The sequence below is a fragment of the Eutrigla gurnardus genome, assembly GCF_963514095.1.
Source record: "Eutrigla gurnardus genome assembly, chromosome: 4".
NCBI classification, from domain to species: Eukaryota; Metazoa; Chordata; class Actinopteri; order Perciformes; family Triglidae; genus Eutrigla; species Eutrigla gurnardus.
In genome coordinates this window covers 4,915,389-4,929,569 of record NC_139918.1, presented here as the reverse complement: position 1 = coordinate 4,929,569, position 14,181 = coordinate 4,915,389, and the positions used below count along the sequence as shown (strand labels likewise).

Below are 14,181 nucleotides of genomic sequence, written 5' to 3'. Positions count from 1 at the left end.
GTTTAAGTTCTGCTGTTGCATATTTAGCTACTCAATGATATAAGGTTGAAAACCAGCCTATATAGATGGGAGATGTCCTGCTCTCCTGAGATGTCTACCTGAAACGTTCTGTTTAACAGTTATTTTAGGCGGCAAGAAATCATCAATGAACTCTTTCTACGTGTTGATCCGCTTCATATAGGATGATCGAAGAACATGGGAAGGTGGAGCTGGATGAGCTAAGAAGAAGTGGGAGAACATGAAGCAGAAATACAAGGTGAGTTGGAAGCAGTTTAAAGTATTGAACACTATAGCATAAAAGAAACAAGATGAAGTTGTCTTTCTTATTAATAACCAGGCAGAGTCAGTGCTGGGTAATATCTACAATGTGTTCAAACATCAGAGTCCATTAAGTTGGTCCCATGTGGAACAGTATTACAGTACATATTATAATATATGACTAGTGGTGAATAGTTGATCTAAACAATGATTATGAGAAGTGGTGTTTAAAGGAACTGACAGTGTCAGCACTGAGGGAGGAGAGGTCACTGCTGCACACTGGAAGTGTTTGTTGTTATGGATGAGGTGATGGAGCAAAGACCTGCTATTACCCTACTACACCCCATCTCCTCAGCCATGATGCCAACCACTGCAGCAGGGTCTCTCCTCCAGAGCAGGAGGGAAATAGACCTGCAGGCCATAAGAGGAAACATGAGTCAACAATCATATATATTCAGATATTTGTTATTTAGATTTGTACAGAACCTAATTATCGTAAAACATTTAACAGGAAACATTTGACTGTAAGAACTTATACCGTGTGGTATTACTTATAAACTGCACTACTGATAAACAAAAATAAAACCTCAACAATAATCATGTTCCTGCAGCACAGGGAACTGGACATTTGGAGCAGACACTGCTGCTACGATCCTCTGAGGATATCCCAGGACTCATAACCGTACTGATTTGGCTTATAAAATTAGATTGTATAAGCTCTCCACATTCATTTTAATTATGTTTTTTTACAGCAACATTTCCTTGGAACAGTTAGAGGGGCAAGTGCAGGGGATGCCATTCGATGTATATTACAAACAAACAATGTCCTGTCCCAGTACAGCCTGAAGGGGAGAAGGACTTTAAGACTATAACAGGTAAGTGTTTATATATTGTTCACATCAGTTATATGCCAAGCTTGACTGATGAGATTTAGATGTGTAACTTTTTTACTTCTACCTGTAGCGGCCTGTGTGAAGAACTTCCCTGGCCAGACAGAAGCAGAGGTCGAGGAGTGCATTGGGCAAGCGCTCAAGTTTGCTCCACACAGATGGTAAATCAAACTTCTGTCTCTGAAATGTCTTGGTTGGTAGTAGGGTGTTTCTTGTGCTTTTGTGAACTTCTTGTGTTTAAACCTTTGTTTCTTTTTCTTTTTAGGTCAACTGGTCAGCAAGACTGAGGCCCCGTTTAGACGAGGACGCTTGCGGGTGAAAACTGCAAAATATTGTAGTCATTGAACTGCTCACGCCCTGCAACATTCTGCTCATCTGGACTCATCATGAAACGTAGCCTGAAAAAGACGGACAGCAGCAATTCTGCACTTTTTTTTTTTAGATTACTTTTGTTTTTTTTTTATATATTTAATTTTTTATTGTATTATTGGCATTATATTGTATCTCTTTTATTTATTTTTTTTAATTTGTATTTTATTATATTTTGTATTACACTTGTATTTTATTATTTTTTTGTATTAAACTTTCAAGTCCTGCCAAATGTGCCTGTTCATTCATCAGACATTACAACAGTAGGGGAACATTGAGAGAACCAACATTATAACCAACAAGGTTAGGGGAACGTTAGGGGAACATTGAGGGAACCAAACATGTAACCAACAAGGTTAGGGGAATGTTAGGGGAACCAACATTATAACCAACAAGGTTAGGGGAACGTTAGGAGAACGTTGAGGGAACCAAACAACCTAACGTTTGCAGAACGTGCAACCAAGTGGCAACCAAAACCTAACCAAAGGTAACATACAGGGAACGTAACTGGAACCAAAGGCGTACGTAACTAGAACGTTCTGGAAACCAAAAATGGCCAGTAGGGCAGCAACTATAACGATTTTGCCAAATCACTTTTAATATATTTTTACCAATTTATCCAGAAATGGATGAACTACTGCTGGTTCTGGTTAATGCTGATATCCGTCCGAAATAACCGTTGGTACACCGTAACGTTAATTCCGGAGTCTGAATGGGTAACTTCGCTCCCTGGTTACTAAAATAGCAACTATTAAACATTATAGGCTAAGCACCTTTTACCAAAATTATATTTAGCTTAGCTTACTGATAAGTCAGGTAGCGTTAACTGCTACGTTAGCTACGTTAGCAGCTAAATTAGGTAACGTTAGCCGCTAAGTTAGCTAACCGTTAGCTAACGTTCGAAAACAGCCGTTGGCTGGCGTTCGAAACGAGCCGCTAATCAGCATTAACGCTAGCTTGGTAATATCACAAACAGAAAACGTAACGGTTTTACGACTATCGAATCACTTAAAATATGTCATTTATCACTTGCCTGCATTCGCATGATCTTCGGTACTTCCACGCCGTATAGCCAAAAGCTTTCCCTCCCGGAGAGTATGGCTATGGAGCGGTCCAGCGAGCCTTGAGCATGGCTTTGACCATGCACTTTGGTCCGGATCCGGAACTGCCACTCTTGTGCAACTCTGCGCGAAACGTTTATAGCGCCTCCTTGTGTACTGGAGTGTACAACATTACCAACAGTCATAATCTTCAAAAAGAGTTTATTATCGGGTTAATCTATATATTGTAATTCATATGCTACTGAGAACAATAAATATATGTGGTAGCCATAAAACCTCATAAAACTGTATTTTTTGTTTCTGCATTTTCAGAATGGCACTGCGTAAAACCTTTGGGTCCGCGACGACGCCGTACCAGAGGTGGCCCACTGTCACTGTAAAGGTGTTGGCTTTGAGGCAAAACATACAGGTCCCCAACTGGAGCTTCAACGATGGCACGGCAATCCCCGTGTCCACCCACACAAACACTGTGGCTGCCGTATCAGACGGCAGCACAGTTATCAAATTTATTTTATTTGAAAAACTGGCAAATCAAGTGAAGGAAGGAAATTCCTATGCCGTTATAAAAATTACACCTTGAGCAAATTCGGCCCTAAAAAATCCATGCTGACCCAGCATAATACTGCCATTTATTGTTGCCTGCCCATTGACGTGCCTGCCCACCTGGAGATGGAGGCCGAAACATTGTTGGCACCACCTTCAATAAAAATAAAAATCAGGGACGTGGAGCCAGAGATGGCTAATCTCCTCACCGTGGAGGGCTGTGTAGTCGCCGTAAGTTTGTGGACATTTTTTCTACACAAAGTTTCATCCATATATTTAAACCCTTGCATACTGAATAACACAGTTTTCACTGACTTGAAATCCATCTTATATTGCCTATAAATAGTACAAGCTTAAACTGCACAGCAATGAAGTGAGTGAAAGATAAACAAAATAAGCATGTTAGAAATGCAAATGACACATGGAGGCCTACAGTCATACACACACACACACATTTTATCACAACCCAAATAACTTTTTATAAATATTTTTCATTTGCATTGTACCACAGCGAAATGCCTGACTGTATTTTGAGTTCTGATGGCATTTAATAAAAGTCCTTCCCCTGTCACATTTAGACAGAACCAGTGGAGAAATATCAGAAGGAGAGAGGCCGCCCCATTAGTGATGGGAATTCCGGCTCTTTTTGGAGAGCCGGTTCTTTTGGCTCGGCTCACTAAAAAGAGCCGGCTCTTTCGGCTCCCAAGTGGCTCCTCAGATTTTCTGTTGCTTAAAGTATGTTTATCACCAAAAATAATGCAAAACCATGTGTAAAATGAATTACTAATGTGAAAAACATACACTATATCAAATATGTATCATTTATATAGGTTTATTAAGCTACTGAATACACTCAAATTTGAACAGAGTGCTACAAAAATAAATTATTAAGTAGGCTATAAAAAACAAAGTCCCATCCAGGGCTCCAGACTCCTTGTTTCACCAGTGTTTAAAAAACAAAACAAACAAAACAGAAAATTCACTGGTTGCATATGTGCAAGAAGATGGACTATTTACATTGAAGGTCCTCATGTGCCTGTGCAGGTTATTTGTGGAGCCTGCTCTATATGATATTTTCACCTTGCACAAGTTACACTCCGCCTTTGAGCTGCTTATAGCATTGAAATGGGTCCAAATTCTACTACGTTTCCTGCTGCTGTCACTCATTTTCTCACCGTTTGTTCATCGCGCTCTCTCTCTCTCTCTCTCTCTCTAGTTCGCTCGTTCTCTCGTCCTCTCTCTCACTCTCTTGTCTCCCTCCGTGTGCGTGTGCGTGTGCTCACTGCTGTGTGTGTCTGAACCTCCCTGTCCCCCGCCCCCACTGCTCTGTGTATGGACACGCAGTTGCCGCCACACATATTGACCAATCACCTGTGGCTTTCACCAAAACTAGCGGAGGAAAAAAAAATTATAATAAAATAATCGGCTCCCAGTGAGGAGCCGGCTCCCATCGTTCACTTCAAAGAGCCGGCTCTTAGAGCCGGATCGTTCGCGACCGACACATCACTACGCCCCATCCCTCTGAGGGTGTCTGTGATCAGGGAGGTACAGAATCATTAAAATGATGTGCTTTTTTTTCAAATACGAATTTCTCTCTCTCTCTCTCTCTCTCTCTCTCTCTCTCTCTCTCTCTCTCTCAGCATTTTCTTGGAAGTGTATACCTCAATCACATTTTAGTAAAAAGTAAGCACCACTTACGCAGCATGTTTCTACTATTTTAGGATGATGCAGAGGTGAGAGTCTGCCTTTGGCGGGAGGCCATTCTCCACAAGGTGGAAGTCGGCATGATGGTGTGTGTCACTCACGTGAGGGGGAAAGGTTCCCCTCATGCTCATGGGTACACACTCCATTCGACCTCATTTACAGAGGTCAAGGTGAGTAAATTGCTACATCATTTGTATTGATACTTCCTCTTTAGAATTAGTCTTTCATTGGACATCAGGCAGGCTGACTCATGCAACAATGACTAAATTATATATTTATTTTCTATAGGCATTCACTGGCAACAAAAAATGTGGTGTCAAAGGGTCAGGACCCTCCCCAATGGCGATATAGAAGTCCTGGATTCACAAGACACGGAGAGGGTCATCCAGTCATCAGTGTGGGAAAAAACATTCCCTAATAATACGTCAATCCCACCACACATAATAATGTGTTTTAAAAATGGCAAAGTAGAGGAAATCCTCTTAGATGAAAATTAGTTAGAAAATTACTTTAAATCAGTTATTTTGTTAGTGTGTATATTTTAATTCATGTCATTTATTTAAATAATTTACCAATCAGTTCTTTTGTTAGTGTGTATATTTTAATTCATGTCATTTATTTAAATAATTTACCAATCAGTTCTTTTGTTAGTGTGTATATTTTAATTCATGTCATTTATTTATCATTTACCAATCAGTTCTTTTGTTAGTGTGTATATATATATATTTTAATTCATGTCATTTATTTAAATCATTTACCAATCGGTTCTTTTGTTAGTGTGTATATATATATATTTTAATTCATGTAATTTATTTAAATAATTTATCAATCGGTTCTTTTTTTAGTGTGTATATATATATCTTTTTTAATTTATGTCATTTATTTAAATCATTTATCAATCAGTTCATTTGGAAATGTGCAGAACAAACTCAGCTTCTAGACCAATGTGTAAAGAGATTATTTGGCCCAAAGTCTGAAAAATTGAATTCCGCTTTTTGAAATGCTTCATATCTCTTATGAAAACATACCTTTACTCATGTGGACAAACTGTTTGAGTGCTTGAAATGAGTTTACCAAAGTCTTAGGTTCACAAAAGTAGTGTAATATATGAATAAAGTAGTAGATGAATGTAAAATAAATGTCTAAAATGAAATTTTGTCAATAGAGATTTATTCTGTGCTGTTAGCCTGGGGCCTGTACTACGAAGCAGGATTTGTGCTTAGCGAGGTAACTTTTCTGTTTCAGCGTACATCCTACTGACCACTTTGAATTATGTTTTTATATTTATTTGATTTGCTCCCAAGTTTACACCGCCGGGATTGCAGCTGAAAGAATGAGGCTGATATTGTCATAAACCACGTTATAAGAATACATCAAAGCAACAAATTAATTGTTTTAAATTTATATGGTTGGCCTTTTATTGCTGAAGGACACCGCCGAAAGGAGCCTCACATGTTGCGGTAACTCTACCACTAAGCTATCAGCGAAGTCATTGTTGTCATTCAATCAGTTAGATCTACTAGTGCCCTTATGATGGGGTAGTCATATTATACTACTACTAATACTGGCCGCGTTTCCCAGATTCGATCGTTCTTAAGGACTTAAGACGTAAGGCGTTCCACAACATACATGAGACAACACAGCGCAGAACCGGAACTCCCGTTCCTCTGATAACAAGCAATAGAGAACAGCACCATATATTGATACAATTACGGTACTACAACACCAAAGTGATCAGCCGTTGGATCTCCGCACGGGGCAGCCGGTACTTTGTCTGGACAGCCCGGTCTGACAGCACGTCCAGTGGCGAGAAGTGCTGATGCACGCAAGCATTTATATAAACTGTCTGGCTTCGCGCACGGCGACGCTGTTGGTTCGCAGCGAGAATGTGCTGTATTGCAGCCATGGTTTCTCACACGCGGACTTTGGCAACGCCTTTATATAGAGTAGCAGGTGGAGCCTCTCTGGCTGAGGTTCAGCTGAGTTCAATTACATCTGTTTCCTTGATATCTGTGAAATGCCACAGGGTTGTTGATGTGTTTTTATGTGTAGTACTATAAACTCATATATGCAGATGTGTGTGGAAAACTTAAACGTGTAATTCAATGATTTTTTTTTTTTGCGCATTACAACATTGAGCATTGTTTGTTTATTATTTCGAAAAGCGGAGAAAATAAATTTCCCTGACGCGGCTAGATCACTGAGCATTTCGTCGCTAAGAAGGCTGTTAAGAGTGGGTCAGCTCGATCTTACGTTTCCTTCTTAGTGAAAGATCTTCTTAGGCTAAGAGCGACTCTGGGAAACGCATCCTTCTTTCACAGCTTTCTTAAGAGCGCTCCAAAGACGATCTTAGCACTTAAGAGCTTCTTAACGAATCTGGGAAACGCGGCCACTATTAATACGACTTCCGCATTCACACAGTCGGTGAGTTTTTGCCAGCTGTCCTTCCTGCATTTGGCAGATGAAACTGTTGCCTTTTGCCTGCATTATATGTTTAACTTCTTCGGATTTCTGTAAGATTATGGTTCGCTCCTCGTACGTGAAATACGCCGCTCCGCTGCAGTAGACTGATCCATGTATGTGATTGGTCAAATGCTGCAAACGCCACCTCTCTCATGTGCATGCGCTCATAGCTGGACAGGTAAACCCTGTTTATGAGTTTATAGTACTACACATAAAAACACATCAACAACCCTGTGGCATTTCACAGATATCAAGGAAACAGATGTAATTGAACTCAGCTGAACCTCATCCAGAGAGGCTCCACCTGCTACTCTATATAAAGGCGTTGCCAAAGTCCGCGCCCGTGAGAAACCATGGCTGCAATAGAGCACATTCTCGCTGCGAACCAACAGCGTTGCCGTGCGCGAAGCCAGACAGTTTATATAAATGCTTACGTGCGTCAGCACTTCTCGCCACTGGACGTGCTGTCAGACCGGGCTGTCCAGACAAAGTACCGGCTGCCCCGGCGGAGATCCAACTGCTGATCACTTTGGTGTTGTAGTACTGTAATTGTATCAATAGATGGTGCTGTTCTCTATTGCTTGTTATCAGAGGAACGGGAGTTCCGGTTCTGCGCTGTGTTGTCTCGTGTATGTTGTGGAACGCCGAATAAAGATCACGTAAAAACAACATTTGGTGTCTCCACACATCCAGAGAGCAACCCGCTGCAACTTTGCCCTCAGCCCTGAGGTGCAGCTCCTGGCTGCGCTGCGTTTTTACGCAGTGGGGAGCTTCCTGGAGGTGGTGGGGGACGGCACCGGCCTCAGCAAGGCATCGGTGTCACGGAGTGTGGCAGCTGTGACACCGATTCTCCTCGTCCACTAACATGCCCATCTCCTCCCCGGTGAACGCCGGTGCCCGCTTGGTTCGCTTGCTGCTGCTTTCTTCCATTCTCACATGTGTGTGCCTATATCCATGGGGGTATATATGCGCTAATGGGCTTGATTACTACTTGGATACACCTGTTGGCACACACACAACCCCCCCCCCCCACACAAACACACACCCGCACCTGATACATGTGTAGCCTAATTGCACCTGTGTCGGGGGGACCACGGGGCGCTGTGTGTGACTTATGCGCTGATAAAGAGGTCGGTGATCGATTAGCCTGGCATCGATTGATTCAGTTTCAGCACCACCGCGGTGTACAGCTCCCACTAAGAGCTCCTTAAGAAGCTTCTTTGGCTTGATCTTAAGGTTCTACTAAGAAGGCAGTTAAGAACGCGTCTGGGAAACACCCGTATCTTAGCGCTCCTTCTTAGCCAAACCCTTCTTAAAGGAGTCATCACCTGGAAATCGCAATTTCTCTTGTTAAAACATGCATATCTGTGTTTGACCTCAGTTGAAACTTGCCTGAAAGGCTGGAGTTTGAAAGTGGCGCCGTTTTTTCGCTTCTGCTCTTTTTCCGAACAGGAATAGCATACAAGGGTGTGCATTCCTAAAGCACGAGATTTTGATTCTGCGCCTTCGGTGACGTCACCGTGGCGGCTACTTGCATAAGCCCACCCCTCTTTCACCACCCAACCCCGCCCCGTCCGCTACCTGAAATCGCCGAAGCGCCGCCATTATGTTTTGGAGTCTGCATGCAGGCAAGCCCCCCCGGCTCTGTCCTTCCTGCGGCGAATCAACGCGCGCCTCATTACATATTATACAATGCACATCCGGACCAGTCAAAACCTCGCGCGTAATCTCGCGTGATAAAATCGCGGTACGAAAAAGGGTCAGAACAAGCTCAATGTTTGATAAATTTTTTTTTTTTTTTTTCTAATAAGTTTTACGAATTGATCCAAAGCGATCCAAGGGGGGCTGGATACGTATAAAACCAGGTGATGACTCCTTTAAGAGCCTTCTTAAGTCCTTAAGAACGATCGAATCTGGGAAACGCGGCCAGTATTAGTAGTAGTATAATATGACTACCCCATCATAAGGGCACTAGTAGATCTGACTGATTGAATGACAACAATGACTTCGCTGATAGCTTAGTGGTAGATTTACCGCAACATGTGAGGCTCCTTTCGGCGGTCCCGGTTCGAATCCGCCCTGCAGCCGTCTTTTAAATCATGTCGTTGCTCTCTCTCGTCCCTTTAACTCTTATGATGTCCTTCAGCAATAAAAGGCCAAACATATACATTTAAAACAATTAATTTGTTGCTTTGATGTATTCTTATAATGTGGTTTATGACAATATCAGCCTCATTCTTTCAGCTGCAATCCCGGCGGTGTAAAACGGACTTGGGAGCAAATCAAATAAATATAAAAACATAATTCAAAGTGGTCAGTAGGATGTACGCTGAAACAGAAAAGTTACCTCGCTAAGCACAAATCCTGCTTCGTAGTACAGGCCCCAGGCTAACAGCACAGAATAAATCTCTATTGACAAAACTTCATTTTAGACATTTATTTTACATTCATCTACTATTTTATTCATATATTACACTACTTTTGTGAACCTAAGACTTTGGTAAACTCATTTCAAGCACTCAAACAGTTTGTCCACATGAGTAAAGGTATGTTTTCATAAGAGATATGAAGGATTTCAAAAAGCGGAATTCAATTTTTCAGTTAGTGGGTCATGTTATGTAGAGTTGAGGTGAAGTCTGAACAGGTGAGTCTTGAGCCTTTTTTAGAAGATGGCAGTGACTCTGCTGTCCTGACATTAGTCGGGAGTTCGTTCCACCACTGAGGACCAGAACAGAGAAGAGTCTGGACTTTGCTGAGCGACATTTGTTTGATTTCAGCGATGGTGGTACCAGCCGGCCAGCTGAAGTAGAGGAGCGAAGTGCTTGCTTCGGGGCATGAGGTTTGACCAGTGTTTGAAGGTAGACAGGTGCCGTTCCATTGATGGCCCTGAAGGCCAGTGTCATCGTCTTGAATTGGATGCGTGCTGCAACAGGGAGCCAGTGGAGGTCACGGAGGAGGGGGTCACATGGGAGAATTTGGGTAGATTGAAGATGAGGTGTGCTGCAGCGTTCTGGATATGCTGCAATGGTTCAGTCGCAGAGGCCGGGAGTCCGGCCAGGAGAGAGTTGCAGTAGTCAAGGCGGAAGATGACCAGTGCTTGGACCAGGAGTTGTGTTGCATCCTTTGTGAGGAAGGTCCGAATCCTGCGGATATTGTAGAGGGCAAATCTGCAGGATCGGGCCATAGCAGTGATGTTGGGGGTAAAGGATAGTTGGTCATCTCTGTACTATCTCTGAACTGTTCTGCACATTTCCAAATGAACTGATTGATAAATGATTTAAATAAATGACATGAATTAAAAAATATATATATAAACACTAAAAAATGAACTGATTGATAAATGATTTAAATAAATGACATGAATTAAAAATATATATACACACTAAAAAAAGAACTGATTGATAAATGATTTAAATAAATGACATTAATTAAAATATACACACTCAAAAAATTAACTGATTGATAAATGATTTAAATAAATGACATTAATTAAAATATACACACTCAAAAAATGAACTGATTGATAAATGATTTAAATAAATGACATTAATTAAAATATACACACTCAAAAAATGAACTGATTGATAAATGATTTAAATAAATGACATTAATTAAAATATACACACTAAAAAAAGAACTGATTGGTAAATGATTTAAATAAATGACAATTAAAATGTACACACTAAAAAGAACTGATTGGTAAATGATTGATGAAAGTTAAACTAATTTCCCTCCAAGAGGATTTCCTCAATCCTCCCATTTTTGAAGGACATGATTAAAGTACGTGGGATGGCTACATTATCTGGGAATCTTTTGCCCCACACAGATCCTGGGATGACCCTCTCCGTGTCAGTTCCATCCAGGACTTCTATGTCCCCATTGGGGAGGGTCCTGACCCCTTTCACTGTACAGGGCATGTTGCCATTGAATGCCTATAGAAAAGAAATATATAATTTAGTCATTGTTGCATGAAGCAGCCTGCCTGATGTCCAACGAAAGACTAATTCTAAAGAGGAAGTATCAATACAAAGGATGTAGTAATTTACTCACCTTGACCTCTGTGAATGTGGTGGAATGGAGTGTGAAACCATGAGGGGAACCTTTCCCCCTCATGTGAGTCACACTCACCACCATGCCGACTTCTACTTCATGGAGAACAGCCTCCCGCCAAAAACAGATTCTCACCTCTGCGTCATCCTACAATAGCAGAAACATGCTGCCTAAGCGGTGCTTACTTTCCACTAAAATGTGATTGAGGTATACACTGCTTGGAAAATGCTGAGAGAGAGAGAGAGAGAGAGAGAGAGAGAGAGAAAGAAAAGCACATAATTTTAATGATTCTGTACCTCTCTGATGACAAAGGCCCTCAGAGGGATGGGGCGGCCTCTCTCCTTCATATGACGCTCCACTGGTTCTGTCTAAATGTGACAGGGGAAGGACTTTTTTTAAATGCCATAAAGACTCAAAATACAATCAGGCATTTTGCTGTGGTACAATGCAAATGAAAAATATTTTTTTTAAAGTTATTTGGATCGTGTTAAAATGTATGTAATGTATTTCAAAATTTACACTTATTCACTCTGTCGTGTGTGTGTGTGTGTGTGTGTGTGTGTGTGTATGACTGTTAGAGTTGAGCCGGATACTCGGCTGAAACGAGTATCCGGTACGGATAAAGCATTTTTGCCGAGTACGAGTATTATACGAGTAATACGAGTCAATATCTGTGCTCGGATTAAATAAAAATCCTCATTGGGTAGCTGACTGTGTCTGCGTCCTGTGATATGCTACAGCCCCTCCCCTACACACTCCCAGATGTGTTGTTGTGTCCGCTCTGATCACTCACACACAGAACAGCTCTCTGTCTCTCCCTCAGTCACTCAGGTTCGCGGGTCGTTTTTCCGTTAATGTTTAGGGTTTCTTTCTTCAGCTTCAGGTTTGTTATTACTTAGGTTGGTACTTACTTATGAACTAGTAGAGTTCTGGTACTTCGTTCAGACGTGGTGCCGACTCGCGTTGCGTCTCTGCCTGTCGGAGATTTTTCTTTTTCTTTTTTTAACCGTCATCTGGCTGCCTGGCTCTAACACTTTCTTGCTGTATTTCGTGAAAAAATAAAGCTGGTAGTGGTATAAATATTGGAAATCAAGCTACACACACACACACACACACACCTGGTGTGGGAAAAAAAAAATATATATATATATATATATATATATATATATATATATATAAAAAAAAAAGATCACACTGATCATAAAAAAAATTAAAGTTAAAAGAAAAAAGTTATTGTTGAGTATGAAAACTCTTGTTCATTACATTTTACTTGATAATTGCAACCGCATGTGTTGTATTCATTGTTGCAAAACTTGTTCTGTAAATAGTTCGTTTGCTATCGTGATCAAAACCATTGATCTGAAGCTCAATGCTGATGCTGTCCTGTAAATAGTTTTCTAATCAGCAATAAATAACAATTTCTGATCAGCCCATATCAATTGCATGCTTAAAATAACATACCAGTTAAAACCTCGCTCATTTCAAGACAACCAGACCCACTTCCGGGTTAAATCCCGCCCACTTCCGGGGTAGGCCCCGCCAATTTCCGGGTTAGGCCCCGCCCACTCCGAGTACAGATACAGATAATTCATATGGTTAACAGATACAGATACAGATAATGCTGTACTTGCTCATCCCTAATGACTGTAGGCCTCCATGTATCCTTTGCATTTCTAACATGCTTATTTTGTTTATCTTTCACTCACTTCATTGCTGTGCAGTTTAAGCTTGTACTATTTATAGGCAATATAAGATGGATTTCAAGTCAGTGAAAACTGTGTTATTCAGTATGCAAGGGTGTAAATCTAAGGATGAAACTTTGTGTAGGAAAATGTCCACAAACTTACGGCGACTACACAGCCCTCCACGGTGAGGAGATTAGCCATCTCTGGCTCCACGTCCCTGATTTTTAATTTGATCGATGGTGGAGCCAACAATGTTTGGGCCTCCATCTCCAGGTGGGCAGGCACGTCAATTGGTTGGCAATTATAAATGGCGGTATTACGCTGGGTCAGCATCGATTTTTTTTTTACGGCATAGGAATTTCCTTCCTTCACTTAATTTGCCAGTTGTTCGAATAAAATAAATTTGATAACTGTGCTGCCGTCTGATACGGCAGCCACATTGTTTGTGTGGGTGGACAGGGGGATTGCCGTGCCATCATTGAAGCTCCAGTTGGGGACCTGGATGCTTTGCCTCAAAGCCAACACCTTTACAGTGACAGTGGGGCACCTCTGGTACGGCGTCGTCGCTGACCCAAATGTTTTACGCAGTGCCATTCTGAAAATGCAGAAACAAAAAATACAGTTTTATGAGGTTTTATGGCAACAACATATATTTATTGTTCTCAGTAGCATATGAATTACAATATACAGATTAACCCAATAATAAACTCTTTTTGAAGATTATGACTGTTGTTAATGTTGTACACTCCAATACACAAGGAGGCGCTATAAACGTTTCGCGCAGAGTTGCACAAGAAGCCTGCCACATGAAAACAAAGTGGCAGTTCCGGATCCGGTTTTATAACACGCCGCCAGACCAAGGTGCATGGTCAAAGCCAGACTCAAGGCTCTCTGGACCGCTCCATAGCCACGCTCTCCGGGAGGGAAAGCTCTTGGCTATACGGCATGGAAGTACCGAAGATCATGCGAATGCAGGCAAGTGATAAATGACATATTTTAAGTGATTCGATTGACGTAAAACCGTAACGTTTTCTGACTGTGATCTTACCAACCTAGCGTTAATGCTAATTAGCGGCTTATTTCGAACGTTAGCTTACGGGGGCCAAGGGCTCGTTTCGAACGCCAGCCAACGGTGGCCAACGGCTGTTTTCGAACGTT

General features: G+C 41.5%; 1 long non-coding RNA gene across 1 annotated transcript; it reads left to right on the top strand.

The window, feature by feature from the left end:
• The first annotated feature begins 185 nt into the window (after positions 1-185).
• LOC311011718 lies at positions 186-1,582 on the top strand. Its single transcript, XR_014596942.1, has 4 exons — positions 186-256; positions 875-1,133; positions 1,222-1,309; positions 1,414-1,582. It is a non-coding gene; the product is annotated as an uncharacterized lncRNA (long non-coding RNA).
• Positions 1,583-14,181: the final 12,599 nt, after the last annotated feature.